The sequence below is a fragment of the Bidens hawaiensis genome, unplaced genomic scaffold (assembly GCF_021521415.1).
Source record: "Bidens hawaiensis isolate Kalapana, Puna unplaced genomic scaffold, B.hawaiensis_p1.1 tig00013123_1, whole genome shotgun sequence".
Classification (NCBI taxonomy): Eukaryota; Viridiplantae; Streptophyta; class Magnoliopsida; order Asterales; family Asteraceae; genus Bidens; species Bidens hawaiensis.
The window spans coordinates 386,385-403,731 of NW_027492110.1; the positions used below are offsets into that span (position 1 = coordinate 386,385).

A 17,347-nucleotide genomic window follows, 5' to 3' on the forward strand; every position below is an offset into this window, starting at 1 on the left:
ATGTTAGTCTTTTGTCATTGGGTCATTCTGTATAATAATACGTAAGCAATTCTCTGTTTGTTGGCCGTTAAATAAAAGTTACTGAAGTTTAAAAATTACATTTTTTGATTATGTGGTTTTGATGGTGAAATGATTTGACTATTGATACTAACTTCCATTGTTGTTATTTTTGTGTAATTAAGGAAAATCACCAAAATAACCTTATCGAAAAGAGTTATGGACGTGAAGTGGTGTCCCCCGCTCTATAATCTCACGTACATATATTTTAATATTTGTTTAATATTTTGTAATGAAAGTTGAATTTTTACGGTGCTATTGAAGAAAGGTTGGAAACAGATGTAGCAAGTGAGGTGACGGCTTGTAGGGGCATTCGTAGTTGTTTCACAAAAAAGTAAAAAATGTGTTGTTACATCGCTACAACGAACGACACAACTTGTGTAATAGTTTCACCCATTTTCTTAAAAAAATATTTAAAGTATATAAACTAAATAATTAAGATATTGATAATCGTGATGTGGTTTCAAAAAGGTAATGTGGCCCCCACTACAAATGCTACGAGGATTTGCCATTGTGATTGTTCATACTTAGTATGAATTTAACATAAAATTTTACTAAAACACTGTTAAATTTCAAATTTTATACAACACAAAAATTAATATAAACTAAACATATAACCTTTTAAACTTACAAGATAAAGGTGTGACTACCTTCATAGACTAGCTACTAAATAATTCATTTATAAATAAACAAACAGTTAACAATTAATACGTTTCGAATCAAGTGTACTTTACAAAAGGAGAGATGAAGCTTAAAGAGTGGTTTTCTGATTATCTGTCAACTAGTTTCAATAATTTAACACACTCATATATATATATATATATATATATATTAATTTAATAACAAAAAACAAATTTAATTGGTATTTTAATTATGTATATAGCGTGAGAACTGTCTCCTTTGTCCCCTCTTTGTTTGCTGTAAAAGAATCTTCAAATGAGGAACACACACATGATCTTTGGATTATGTACATTTATTGTTTGTCACATGTATTCTATGCATTATAACATAAGATATTTATACACATAATATCTTCTATTGGTCATAGGATCATATAATGTTGACCCTACTGGATATCCTATGATGTTGGTCCAACTAACTTGCAAACGTTTCTAACACTCTAAAATTTAAATCCATTATAACCAAATTTAGCTAGCTAGTGGCATAATTATGAGTTGTATTGCACTATCCTATCATCTTTTAATTTTACAAAATTGTTTTTTTTATATAATTTGCAAGACGTGAAAAAAAAATATGATTTGAGTAAGATGTAATACTCATAATTGGTAAACGGTGTTTATCTAATCATGCCATTTCAAAGATTCCTTGAAATGATGTAAAGGTTTATTTTTTCAGGTTAAACCGTGAATCAAACCATTTAAAATGAACCACAACTAACGGTTTGGTTTCATTTACTTTGTCATGGTTCCTTTAAACTAATCGAAATAATGGTTGTAAATGTGACAAAAATAAAAAAAAAATCGCATGAAAAAGACAGGTGGGTATGGTCAATGCAAGAATGGCTAATTACTCGATTAGTGGGTACATAAACTTAATACTAATTATGCTAGAGGTATGCGCATTCAAATGATTTATAAAATACAAAAAATATAAGTGTGTGTGATTCTGACACAATACATAATACAAAAGATAATATCAATATAGGATTTTTGTGTTTAGCAAATTAAATGTGAAGTACACAAGTTTTATACCCAAAACAAAAAAGAAAAAAATGTATATGAGTTGAACTTGTTTGAAAGTTGAAACAATCATAGAAAACATGAAACTTGTTCTAGGACCATTGTATGCCTCCTCTTAAACCACCCATTAACAATGTTATAAAAACCTGTTTGTATATTATTTTGAACATGTTCATGTTCAACATCATATAAAGATTTATACTACACATGTTTGCACCCAAAATTCATCTATTTATGTCTTTATCAATTCCTTACAAGTCCAAATGTGCAATTAACTATGAGGGCCATTTACCAAAAAAAAAACTGCACACGCTTTACATATTTGCATTTTTAGCATCAAATATACATTCAACAATAAATATATATGAACGACCATATGTCTCAACATATTCATGGACATCCTGTTTACACTCTTTAACAGTGGCGGATCCAGGAATTTTTTTCAGGTGGTGCACAACTTTTATATGATTCAATTTCATAGAGTCGGGTATAAAAAATTCCGGGTCGTTTGAGGTTCGGGTCGGTTCGATGGTTCGGATAATGAAAGCAAGGCTTCAACTGAAAACTCTTCATCAGAATCTTCATTTACTAAATGCATGTTCAAACCCTTGAACCCAATCGGAAGCAACGTTAGCGTGTTCTTTTACAGCTCTGATGTAACATATGTCTTGATTATGTTGTTTGGGTTTGAAATCAAGACCGTAGTTGGTTGACTTTATTGCAGTGATCGTGCTTTTAGTTGGGACAGATACAAACCCGAGTTCACAACTGTTTGGAAGCTTCTCATTGACATTAGGATGAAGTTAATAGTCTTTTAATAGTCTTTCACCTGCCCTTAATCCAATTACTGCATTTGTGGCCATCATCTAGCTTTATTTGCTTGCAAGAAATAACATTATTCGACCATACCACTTTATTCTAAGATTATTAAGTTGGGATATCGCTTCTACTTTCTTGCAGATCACTAACTTAAAGTTCCTGGCAAAGAAAGGCAAAAAATTATAACCAAAGCTTACATAATCATTGAACCAGCCGCCTTACCGGTCCACTGGTTATACCAGATGGTGATTTCGGAGAACGGCCGACGGGGACGAGGGGTCAAGGGAGATAGCGGCGCCGTTGTGTCTGTGTGTTTTTACTAAATGGGCTGTGCAGCAGGTACTTAAAAAAAAGTTCAAAAATTTATTTGGAAATCCAGAATCGAACCTGTGACCTTCATGTAGAGGTGCACAAATCGGTTTTTTTAAAAAAACCGGTTCGGTTAATAACCGAACCGGTTTTTTTTGGTCCGGAAAAAAACCGGTTCGGTTAATAACCGGACCGGTTAATAACCGGTTTTTGTATGTCAAAACCCTAACCGGTCTAACCGGTTAGGACCGGTTTAGAAACCGGTTAGAACCGGTTAATAAACCGGTTTTTTTATTAACCGGTTTTTTAATAACCGGTTTTTTTTTTTTTTTTAGGGGTTTAGGGTTTAGGGTTTAGTTTGGAAGACCGAAGCCATTCTTTGCTTTCGTTGTTAGGGTTCTTTGCTTGGAAGATTAAAAAACATAACTTTCATTTATAGTTTTATATTAAAAATACAAACATTAAATCGTTATCGCATATTCGTAACTCAAAAATACAAACATTAAAGAATGCTTAGACACGATTACATGAACAACTTGCTGTTTCTTACTCATTATTTGCCTCCATGTTTGCTGTTTCTTTAACTAATTTTCTTCGCTACCCGATCCCGAGCTATTCCTTAGGTAATCGTCGTACGCGGCTTCTTCATCGGTCATTGGTTGAGTGTGTCCTTGATTGACCTCGTCTTCATACAAGCCCGCCTCATACTCCATTTCCCCCTCGAGTGAGCGTTGATGTTGTGCCCTATCTAAAGAGTCCAAGTAATCCTTGTAGCAAATCGACATCTCTACAGCTGGTGGAGTGAGTCGAGTCCTCCTAATCGATATAACCCTGCCAGAAACAGAAAAAGCAGACTCCGAAGCTACCGTGGAAGCTTGGACCGTTAGTAAATCTTTGGCCATGGCGGCGAGGATCGGAAACTCATCCTCCTTACCTCTCCACCAAGCCAGCAAATCAAGACTTCTAAATTCATCCGGAGTCATGTGTTTCACAAAGTTGGTACCACCATACCTTCCAAGTTCACTGCTTGGGGTGTTTACCTTTTGACGTTTACCGGTGTCTTCCCAAATCATGTAGTACATCCCCATTTCAAGGTCGGTTTGGGATTGGGATTGGGCAACAGCTCTTAACGAGTCATGAATTTGGGAAGACGACCCGTATTTTGTAAGGTAAACATCATACATGTTTGACAAGGTGGTGTTGAAAGCATTCTTTAAAGTTTGGCAATAATAGGGGTTTTGATCGTCGTTTAACTCTAGCTCATCACAAATTTTTTCTATTAAAGCTTCAACACCACCAACATTGATGCAAGGGTTTAACGCAGCAGCACATGTCAAAACAGCTGGTAGTTCTTGAAAATATTTTCTAAATTTTTCTTTCATTTTTACACCCATATCAAAATAAGGTGCACCCCTACAATGAAGTTCACTCAACTTTGTGCACATGACAGCAATTTTTGGTAAAGCAATGGGGCTTGTTGGATAGTAAACCCCGGATAAACTAGTTGTGCAAGATTTAAAAATTTGAAGGACCTCCGTAACGATCTCAATCAATAACCAGTTTCTAGGATCGTACGGTGCACATTTACCCCTACTTGACAAAATTTGATGAAACGCAATTAGTGATTCTTTTTGTTGGATGGCTTTCTCAAACATATCACAAGTCGAGTTTCATCTTGTTGGACAATCCCAATTTGGCCCCAACCATTGACAATTAGCTTCTACACAAAATTTTTTGTATCTTGAAAATGTTTTATTGTTGCTAAAAACATCTCGTAACATTCTTTTAAAATTGTTTCTTTGCGTTTCGATCACGTTTAACCCATCTTGCACGGCCAAGTTGATAATATGTGCAATGCATCGGCTATGAAAAAACGCTCCATCACAAATAGGTTTATACTTTAATTTTAAATGGCCAACCGCGGCCGTATTGTTGGACGCGTTATCAAACGAAATTGAAAAGATTTTATGTTCAATCTTGTATTGTCGAATGACTTTATCCAAGAGTTTAAAAATATTTCTACCCGTGTGCGGGTAATCAAACAATTGAAACGCAACGGTTCGTTTCATCATTTGCCACGACTCGGGGTCAACCCAATGAGCCGTCACACAAATGTATGAGTCGGGCGAACCATTAGGTACCGACCACACATCCGTTGTTAAGTTTACACCAGTTTGTAAGTTTGAAAAGTATGAAATTAGTTCGGATTTAGCGTTTTTCCATGCTTTAAGACAATCTCTTCTAAGGGTCGAACGACTTACGTGTTGGTAGTGTGGTTGAACATACTTTTGCATCATCTCCGTGAATTGAGGGTTGTCGAAGTGGTTGAAAGGAAGTGTTTGTTGAATCACAAAGTTTGAAAACTTTTGACGTACCGCTTCAAGGTCGTACGTAAACACCGTTCCTTGATTCGTCATCTCCGGCTGCGAACTACTTCCCGATTCGTCATTCAAGGCCTTGCAAAAGGGCCTTTGTACATGCGCTTTTAAAGTGGAGTTTGCATCTTTGCCATAAAACTTCAAACAATGTTTGCATCGAGCTTTTTGGCTACCGTTAGACATTTCGCATAGGTCGAAATGTTGCCAAACATCTTGGTTTCGTTTCGTGGGGATGACCCGAACGACCGTTTCTCCCGTGTTCGAGGCACCCATGTTGACGGATGAAGCAGCACTTTGGGAGGCCATGATAATCGACTACGAAATAAGAGCGTATGGAGTGGTAATGTGGTATAATTGAGCGTGAGATAACAAAATAATCGCGTATGAAATAAACGTTTAGAGCGTTTGGAGTTGTATAATCGAGTGTGATGTAACCAATACCCAACCTAAACTATATATAGATGTTTGTGGGGGTAAAATGGTAAAAAAAAAAAAAAAAACGGTCAAAAAAAAAAAAAAACGGCTATATAGCCGTTATACAACGGTCTAAACCGGTTTTTAACCGGTTAACCGGTTATAAAAAAACCGGTTAACCGGTTTTTTTCCAACGGTAAAAAACCGGTTTTTTTATAAACCGGTTAACCGGTTTATAAAAACCGGTTATTAAAAAAAAACCGGTTTTTTCATTAACCGGTTTGAAAACCGGTTTTGGGTCTAAAAATTGTAACCGAAGTACAAACCACCGGTTTGTAAACCGGTTTTTAAAAAACCGGTTTTTGTAAAAACCGGTTTCCGGTTTAAACCGGCAAACCGGTTCCCGAACCGGTTTTTTTGACCACCTCTACCTTCATGTTACAAAACCAACACCTTACCGGCTAGACTAGCATTTCTAATGTTTATAGGACGGTTCCTTTCTAATTTAAAAGGTGGTTCCTCTAATATTTTCTATATACAAATACACTATTATTTCGAAACTCGGGTGGTTCCGAGGAACCACTCATTTAAGCTATAGATCCGCCCCTGCTCTTTAACCCGAATACATCATGTAACTAACTTGGCAAGTATCCATAATCCTACTACAGTCACTAGGGAGGGGCAAGCGACGGTGACGAGCAGTAACTGAAGAAGCATATCGGTTAATTACAAGATTAACAAGTAATAACAAGCGGATAACTAATGAAAAATATTAAGGCTGAATAAAATTATTATTTGCTATCATTACATGAACCACCTTATAACATTAATAAATATTAGTTCTTAACTATAGTGCCAAAGACTATACTAAGTAAAATCTAGGGAATGTTAACGTACAAATGAAATTAACGTGCTAAACGTGAGCATCAAATAGAGTAATTATATGTACAAGTAAAGTAATTATGTAAAGTAATTACATAATTACTCTACTTGATGTTCACGTTTAGAAAGTTAATCTTTTTTGTATTTGATCCAAACACATAAAATCTATTATTTAATAAGAACCGGATTGAATCCCTTTGGAATTTAAATTAACAATAATCCAAATGGCTAAAGACACCATGTAGCACATGTCTGCCACTCTGTTATTTTAACTACATAGTATTTTAATCACGTTTTCTTTTCTAAGAAACTCAACTAATGATATAAAACAAGCATGCATTTCTTTAAGACGATGAAATATTTTTTTAATTTAAAAAAGATCAACTACCCAGGGCAATCAAATGGCAAAAGACGACCACTATTACAGACATCGCTAGATAGTTCTAGCACACCATCTCTTGTTTTAGAGAAAACCCGTTACTGGAAGGCCCACTGCGTTAAAACATGCTTCTTATTTATTATTCAACAAACAAAGTTAATTGAGAAAATTAGGTTAAGATGAACATTGAGAAAAGAATGGCACTCTCTTTATTAATCACGTTAAAATCTTGTTAAAAACAAAAAAGTCGTGATACATGACATTGGATGTGGGGTAGGAAATAAATCAATTAATCAATAATGAAAAGAATCACGTTCTTATATTTTAAGAAAAATAATGGAAAACAAACATGAATGCTATATATGTCAATCATGTCTCCTTATACTCAATTATTGATGAATCATTAAGTGTCACACTAAGAACATCCAAGGATACCAATAACTAACGTGACTTAGAAACATCCTTTAGAAACACAAGAAACCATAACTTTAAAAATAACTTAAAAAAGTTAATGGGCCCACCACCTCTGCGGTTTTTCACGTTCTTGGCCATGAACGGCTTGGCATAACTGATTCGATAACTAGCACCCAAACTCGATAAAACATATATATTGTTAGGGTGAGGATTATGGCCTTTCCCAGTCCTCTTTCTTTCAAAAGTCACTTAAGATCGACTCAGAAACAATGGCCACTCTAAAAGGTGACACGTTCATAAGTAAATCATGTGTTTTTTTATCACTAGAATCTGTTATCGAAAAACTCACATCACTCATCAATACCCCCTAAGTATCGGTTATAATCACTTTTCATCCCAATAAAAACACAATTATCATTTTTCCCTAACAGAAATGATTAACAAACTCTAAAAAAAATACATGAAGATCTGATAAAGACTCATGTCCAGGCCGGCCCAATAGTAAGTGAAGTTAGTGAAGCAATTGCTACAATTGGGCTTTCATTTTTCAAACCCCATTAGTTATAAGTTGACTTGGGCTTGGCAATTTAAAAATGCTTGATGTATGGGCCGGGCCGGGCCGGGTCCCATCACTAAATATTGGGGATAAAAAACTACATGCTTTTACAATTAAAAAAATAAGAAATTGTTAATTAAAATAAATTAATTACATGAATAAGCAGAAAATGATTCTAAGTAGCTTCAATCCAAATAACATACTACTTAAACAATGTAAAGTACTAAAGTTACTAAACTAATACATATTGTACAAAGGAAATATAAATATAGTATACTTTGTGCTTTTAAGGTTAAACAAGAAAACAGAAACTACCAAACCTGACTACATGTTATTGTTTCACATCATCATCATTCAAACTTTTTATCCAAGATTCATCATGCTTTCAACATCATCATTTGTTTATAGATGAACTCTTGTTCTTTTACATTTCTTAAAACTTTTTGTATGAGATCTGAAAAACAAAAGAGCGATTTTATTATTGAACTTCGAACACAATTACAAAAACTGAAAATGAATGAAAAACATTGTTCTCGTTCACTAACTATATGTAACATAAATATGACAACACAAGAATAGAATTTACAATTAGATGTGTGACATTGTATTAGTGTCATGTGTGACCTTGTATTAGTGTATATTTCTCCTTATGAAGACTATGTACTAACACTACAGGTAGTTGGTTAATATCCTTAAAATCTGACTTTTGGTAGATAAAGAAAGTCTACCAATGATGATATCAAATATGTACCAAAATCATAAACATTATTACCAACCTACCAAAATTGGAGTTTAAGTTACACCTATGAGGTCAAAATCAAGCAATTAGCCAACTAGAGATGTACTACCCACATGAAGGTCATGTAACACCAACCCATACACATGTCACTACACGTGTTATAAACCCACAATTCTTTCAATAAAACACAACTCATAACCAAAAATGTTGTGGATTACTAGTATTCTGGCTTGGACATGCCTTATGGTAGCGGTTTCCAATGCCCAATCGCCCGCGGCTTCACCAACAACGACGCCTGTCATTGTACCGCCGCCTTCCACCACCCCACTTCCGCCAACACAACCCCCACCCGCCACCCCTCTCCCATCCCCATCCCCTAAAACACCTCCCGCTTCCGCCCCATCGGTCCCACCACCTCAAATCCCACCACCACAACCGCCAATGACTCCACCCTTCTCCATCCCACCATCACCGCCATTGCCCGCCCCAACACCGCCACCGGTGGTCCCACCATCTACCCCACCACCCGTGATTCCGCCACCAACGGTCTCCCCAGCTCTAGCGCCAGCAACACCACCGCCAACACCAGTACCAGCATCATCACCACCAGCACCAACTCCACCACCACCAACACTAGCTCCAACACCGGTTAGCGCTCCACCAGTCCCGACACGAGCCCCTCCCCTGCACCCGCTCCTAGAAGACATAGGAGGCATAGGCATAGGCACAAGAAACATCATGCACCCGCACCCGTCGCTAAGAGCCCACCCGCACCACCAACACCTACAGATTCTGATGATAGTGCACCGGCACCATCACCAACACTTAATTTGGTAAGTTTCCAACATATATATCACATAATAATATGTCACTTTACACACACACATATATACACATACATACCAAAATGACATAAAATGCCTTAAATTATGACATTTTGCTTTCTTTGATCACAGAATAATGCAAGAACTCTATATCTAAAGGGAGAAAGATTTGGATTTATTATTACTCTTCTATTTATTCTCATGATTCATTGAGAAGATAGATGGAACATGATTCAAGTATCATTTTTTATTAAACGGAATGGAGATTGTATATCTTTCAAAAAATTTTCCTTGCGTTGATTTTGCTTATAGTGAATTATAATTTTTTTGAATATGCGCATATATAGTTCATTTGAATTAATATTTTTCACCTTTTGTACACTAAGTAACTGAGTTCAAACATGAGTGATATAGATATTTTTCACCTTTTGTATGAAAATGTGAGTGGCAGGATTAAAACTATTTTTCCCTCAAGACCGTAGCGCTCGAAACCCAGAGGGGCTTCCTACCTTGACGTCCTAGGTGTAATGGTTTGGAAAGCCAAATATGATGAGCTAACTTGAGGGTCACCCCACTACAACCAGCCTTAGCAGTTGAGAGACGAATTTGTGGATTAAAAAGTCAAATATATATATATATATATATATATATATGTTAAAAAAAACAACTTTTGCAATTGCTATTCATTTTTCTTTGCTTATTATTAGTTGTTTATATAATATTTTAGTTTTGACTTCGATGGCTATATTGTCCGTTTGTCCAAACAAAGTTTATAAGTAACATGCAAAAAAAATATATAATTTTGTATAAATTTCAATTTCTTAATTGTTATACTATGGTAAGATCTTAAATTAACCGTGAACCAAACGATATTTGATTAATAAGAAATGTATGATCTTAAATATCGATACAAATGAGATTCATTGGATCAACTTTGCAAACTAGGCCCATTTCTATCAACCCATGGGTATTGGGCCCACTTGTTCGGGCTTTGATCTATTTTTGCATTACATATTTACTAACATCTTATGGGATAATATCCTTTTATTTCACAACATGTAATCAAATGATACAACCAACACCATTAACCACCCCTACATGAGTAGCTTGTAGACTTGCACCTTCTTCCTACATTATAAGCTGCTCCACATTTGCCACGTATACTGGCGTTACAGGCAGGAGTGTTAGGCTGCAGAGCTCCATAAGTGATGTAGCCGCGGCCTGTTTGCCGCTGGTTATGTGGAGGTGGCGCCGTGGCGGCGGTGAACCAATATTCTTTGGTGGACGAGGTGATTGCTTCCCATGTGGGCTATTATAGTGTGGTGGACTAGGTAAAGCAGCTCCGTCTGTTTCAAAGAGAATATTGATATATATTAGTTATTGAAGCATATCTATATGACTATATATATTGTATGTATGTGTTTATTATTTAATTATATATACTTACTGGTTAATGAAATGATTAAGAAGAAGGAAGTAAAGATTAAAACAGTCACACGTCTCTTCTTCTCCATCTTCCTATTTCAGCTCCAAGTGCGCGCCTGCAATTGACAGAATATTGTTAATTAATATTGGTTTAGGCAATTAACAAGGATGCAAACCATGTTTATATATATATACACACATTATGAATTGATGTTATGATTTTATTTTATTGTGATTTATGAAGTCTTTGTTCGACTTCAGCCCATCATGTAGACTGTAGACTGTTGTCTTTGAATAAAGGCGAGTATGAAGTACTGGGCACGGGAGAAGACTAGATAATAAGGGTATACCGTATACAAATTGCCAAACTAGATGTTCTTTTATGATGGTGACAATAAGAAAAAAAGAAACAAAAACAAAACGTAAAATTTTATAAATGTATTAAGTTGTAAAATATTACTTCTTTTAACTATCATACTAGAATAGTAGAATATAGGATCAATGTATCATAACATGAGAAGTTTAAGATGGTATATAAACCCTTATATAATCAATTGTTGTATGTTATTATAAAAAAGTACACTCATTCTAATAAGTTATAACTCATTCTAATAAGTTATAACGTTATTTTTCGAGTCTACACGTGACATGCTATATACCACTAAGCAAGATGGCCCGTGATGCTATGATATATTATAACTTTGAAAGAATATTATACGATTTAGAATAATATGATATTTAATATTAATTAACTAAGTTACAAAACCCATCACATTGCAACGGTGCGAATTTAGTTTATATCGGTTAAGTTCATTACAACACTAACACTAAACCATAAAAAATCTATACACGTCCAAAAAGGTATTGACACACATAAAACTTATGATCAAAGCGACATAAATTCGATCAATATTAATTAGATTCGTAATTATGATACCGGCACTAAGCCATAATTTAGTAAATACCCAAAACATTAGTTGCACCTGCATACTTATGATAAAAAAATAACCATATTTGAACGGCGTTTCTTCGGCATTTATAAAAGTTGAAGCAACACATTCATGTGTTAAATTATGAAAATAATCCATGATCAAATTCTGCAACCGAATCCATCACTGATCTAATAAAAGTACAGATGTTACACCCAAAGGTGCATCAAGAACCAATAAATATGGAAATTTGTGTAATTAACTCAGATATATTTGTGCATTAAACTCATGTTAAATCGGTTGGAAAATAAGCCCTTTAAACCAAGGGAAAACTCCAAAACATGCAAGTGTACCCTAGAAAACTTCAAAACAGACAAGAAGCCTGTTGTTTAACGTACGTAGGCAGCAATGATGCTAGCTTGGCTTGGCTTTAAAGGAGTCTAATTTCCAGAGTGTAAGCTATGATGTCAATTAACGTTGGTCGGCTTCAATGTGTCTATTTTCCAGCTTGTAGGCATTGAATCGGCCTTACCTTTCAGCACATTATCGTCATGTTTAGCCGTTTAGGCTCCTCTAAAGTCTATGTGTGGCGCTTGCAAGTCCAGCTTTTTTTTTGGGGGGGGGGGGGGGGGGGGGGCGTCCTTGACGTGATCACCCCGCTAGCCCAAACGTGTTTTTTAATATAAATTTATGTATATATTTTTGATATAATATGTACTCTTAATGATTAAATCCAAGTATTCAAATCACTTAAGCCCATTTTTATAAAAAAATAATAATAATAACCTTTATACGACTAAAATCATAATCATTAAGTTCATTTAAAAATTTAATTGTTTAATCTCAATAATAAAACTTTTTTCACTAAAGGCCGAAATTTTTTCGTATATTCAACACTAAATTTTTAACAATTTTGGGGTTGGCCCATAATGCATGTCACTTTATGGTGGTGCCATGTTATTAACTTATTATTAATAAGCTTCAATGTTATATATAACTATACGTTATGGATCTTAAAAGAGGTTCTCGCCATTGTTTTTTACCTAATATGCTTAGTTTTGAAATCTTGCAATTAGACACCTATTTTTGAGTTTTCAATTGTGAAGTAACGGATTCTTATTTTCCCTTCAACCAAATAAGTATATAATCCATCCTGCTGGAATTAACCTAATTGTAAACTATTATTCCAGAGCCATTTCTGGTCTGTATACACGTGGAAACACATTTATAAATATATTATGATCGATGATGATACAACCAGTTAACCTCATCAAAACTAACTACGGCAATAGACTGATTTGGTGCACCTTCTTACACAATAGCCATGTATGCTGGCGTTACAAACAAGAGCGTTAGGCGTCAGAGCTCCATAGGTGAGGTGTTGTGTTCGCTGCCGGCCATGTTTCGGTGGAATCTTTGGTGGTAAAGGTGATGAATTCCCATATGCTTGATGGAGTTGTGAATAAGGTAAAATAGCTTCGCCTGTTTCAAAGAGAATTAATGTGATGCAGATTTTATATACTGATTCAGGCGGTATCAGTTTGACTCGTCACAATATCGTACGATATCGACACTCAATATATCAAGGAAAGAGAAAAATCCAAAAAGTAAAGTCGTTGTGTGACCAAGATGACATCAAAACGTGTTTTATATCGATAGAAAACAATAAAAACAAATACCCTTTAAAAACAATAGTTGCATAAAAAGTAATAAATATCAAATTTATAAAACAAATAAACTGTAAAAGAATTCAAAAAATTGGAATAATATAAAACCATTTTTAATATATAGAGTGTCGATATATATTTCAATTATTGAAGTATATATATATATCTATATTTTATGTAACTATGTATGTGATAATTTACATCTACTTACTGGATGGTAAGATGATTAAGAAGGAAATCAAGATCAGATTAAGAACAACCACACATCTCTTCTTCTTATCCGTCTTTCTATTTCAACTCCAATTGCATGAAATTAACAGAATATTATCAATATTTTTTAGGTAATTAACAAGGCTGCAACCATGTATATATATACACACTAATTATGAATTGATGTTATGGTTTATTTTATTTTATTGTGATTTATGAAGTCTTTGAATAATTAATATTAACAGGCGACTACCGAGTCTTAGAGTATCAAGTTTTGGGCACGGGAGAAGACCGGATAAATGTATACAAACTGCCAAACTAGGAATTCTTTTATGATGGTGATAGTAAGAAAAAAAAAACTCAAAACTTAGAATTTTATTTTGTATAAAGTTGTAAAATATTATATTTTAAGCAGCATGGGTTAAATGCATTGCATGTTTGAAGCCACCATGCGTTTGCGGCGGAAACGTGATAGATAGTCGTCGATCTGTGTCGTTTCATTATGGTATAAATTTTATGGCAAAAGTTTCATCATCAAAACTGAGGGACAAAAAGAAATATGTGAAACTAAAGTCGAGGGGCAAAGTATACATGTGAAACGTTTATGACAAAAGTTTAGTGAACCAAAGTTTGTAAATAAAGTTGAGGATCAAAAAAATAAATATTTGAAACTTATGTTGTCAAATTTTTAAAAACTAAACTTCTAAAGTTGACTTTTAAGCATTATCTTATGGGAAAATTACCTGATAGCCCATTTGAAGAGAGGGAAACACACAAATAGCCCGTGAGATTTCGTTTTTCAAAAATAACCATCAAAATCCAACTTCCACGTGACATTGGGATTTTCCCCCGTGAGTTTTCGTAGACCAATCATAAACAATCATATGTCAAGCATTCCCACATACCACGTGATTTTTCATCTGAAATCCGTCTTACACGTTTGTTTTCACATCAAATCTAACCTGATGAAAACCAACTTTAACGTGATGTTTTAAGCTGTTTCCGTCTCCAACGTGAGTTTTCAAAAAAGTTGATTTTTGAGTTTTTTTTATATTCATCTCCAAAGATGAATTTCAAATGAATTTCAACTTCGGAAACGAATTTTGATTACAATTCAAATGCCAAGATGAATTTCATAGGAATTTAAACTTTTATTCATAAATTACTTATTACCACTAAATTTCATGTTGATCATTTTCATTTCATTTCATTTCTCATAAACCAACAAAAATCTGGGTGATCTCATCTTGAAGAATGAAGTTTAAGCGAGGTAATCCGATTGAAGTTGTCGATATGGGTCCGGCGGTGGTATTGAATACTTTAATGTTTCACATAATAATATTTCCGGCGGGATTTGCGAACAAGATTCCGGCGAATACGAGGATTGATTTATCATATAATAATCTCATCGGAGCAATCCCGGAATCCAACGTGTTGTTTAACCAAAGTGAGAGTTCTTTTGCTGGAAAGCGAGGGATTTGCGGGAAGCCGTTGAAAGAATTATGTGTAATTCCTTCAACGGCTTCCACGTACCCGCATGCGATCGCGGGTTTCCCCGAGACGATCCCGTTGTCTCATTCGAATGTTTCTTCGAATAATACATCCGACGCAACATCGAAAAAAACCGGTTTAAAAGCTAATAACAGCCATGGAGTGAACAACTTTTTGACACATGTCTTGTGATTAATGGAGATGTACTAAATTAGATGGAGATGTACATTTCAGGTCAAATCCATCGTTGACAATACATATATGCTACAATCCAACTTTGACTATGGCTTTCAACATAAAAGCAACGTATTCTGAAAAGGGTTAGATGGATGGGGTCTAGGGATGGCAATGGCTCGGGTTTGGGTCGGGTTTAGGTTTCCCAAACTCATACCCGGTTATGAAAGTCCATCCCAAACCCGTCGGGTTTTAATCGGGTAATTACCCATCGGGTTTCGGGTTTCTTAACGGGTTTTTATAAAATACATGTGCGGTATACCCGGCTCAAAAACCGCTAGGTTTCTACCAGGTTTTGACAAAATATAACTAATAGAATGCAAAGATGATTACCATAAACATAAAATGTCTCAAATAATTGGCATAAACAAGTTTTGACAAATAATATATTTCAAATATAGTTTATATATAATATAACAAGTTATATCGGGTGCATCGGGTATATAATCGGGTAAATGGGTTTATGTTATCGGGTAATTGGGTCGGGTAATCGGGTATATTAGAAATCCCAAACCCGTCCTAAACCCGCAAAAAATTTCAAAGCTAATCCCAAACCCGTCCCAAACCCTAATGGGTCGGGTATTACCCGTCCCATTTATGTCGGGTTTTGGGTTTTCCCATCGGGTTCGGGTTTCATTGCCATCCCTAATGGGGTCCACATGAAGTATTTCTCCTCAAAAATGTTTTTGAAGATAGATTTTATAACAAATCCAACTTTGACTATGGTTTTCGACAAAAAAATCAACGTATTCTGAAAAGGGTTAGGTAGATGGGGTCCACTTGAAGTATTATAATCACAATTTTTCTTCGAAGTTGAAATTAATTTGAAATTCATCTTTGGAGATGAATTTCAAAAAAAACTCAAAAAAACCATAAATTTGAAAACTCACATTGGAGACGGAAACAGCTTGAAACATCACGTTAAAGTTGGTTTTCATCAGGTTAGATTTGATGTGAAAACAAGCGTGTAAGACAGATTTCAGATGAAAAGTCACGAGGTATGTGGGAATGCTTGACACATGGCTGTTTATGATTGGTCCACGAAAACTCATGGGGAAAAGCCCAATGTCACGTGGAAGTTGGATTTCGAGGGCTATTTTTGGAAAACGAAATCTTACGGGCTATTTGTGTGTTTCTCTCTCTTCAAAAGAGATATTTAGTTAATTTTCCATTATCTTATTATACTATACTAGTTTGAGACCCGTGTATTACACGGGCAATTGATGAAAATTTTGTACTTTAACCATTAAATGAAATATAGTTAACAAAATGATCATATATTTTATACAGTTACAATTTACATTAAAATTACAGACATTACATAACTAAGATTACACAAATATGTTACAAATAAGTAAAACAGTCCTTGTACACTACATGTGTGATTGTCCATGTTTATCACAAATCAAATCTTTAGTCAATGCCTGCTTATAACTCTTAATAAGGTAGCATATATGTATGTTTATAACTCTTGATATAGTCACGTATAATTATACGTGTGATCAATAAGATTCTTCAAGTACATACCAACCCTAGATAAATGATAATATATTCATGGAACTAACAAAAAAATATTCTTACACATAAAATATCATACATGTTAATCAATTAATATATATATATATATAGATATAATATCACTAGTTTGATCATCCCGTGTTACGGGAGTTTATTTAAAGTTTTGCTTTTAATCGTTTTCTATTTTATGATGATTTATTATATTTTTAACATAGTTTTGTTTTAATTTAATACATATATATTAGTTTGTTATTATATTTTTTTAACGTTGGGGTTTTATCAGTTGAGATGTTTAGGTCTTTTAGATTTTTATCGAACAAACATAAACGAACACGAGCATGTTGATTTTTTCAAATGTACAAATATGAACACAAATATTTGTCTAATGAAAAAATAGGCGTT

General features: G+C 34.6%; 1 pseudogene; it reads left to right on the forward strand.

Annotated features, from left to right (window-relative positions):
• The first annotated feature begins 8,808 nt into the window (after nucleotides 1–8,808).
• On the forward strand, nucleotides 8,809–9,573 carry LOC143543490 (uncharacterized; annotated as a pseudogene).
• The last annotated feature ends 7,774 nt before the right edge of the window (nucleotides 9,574–17,347 follow it).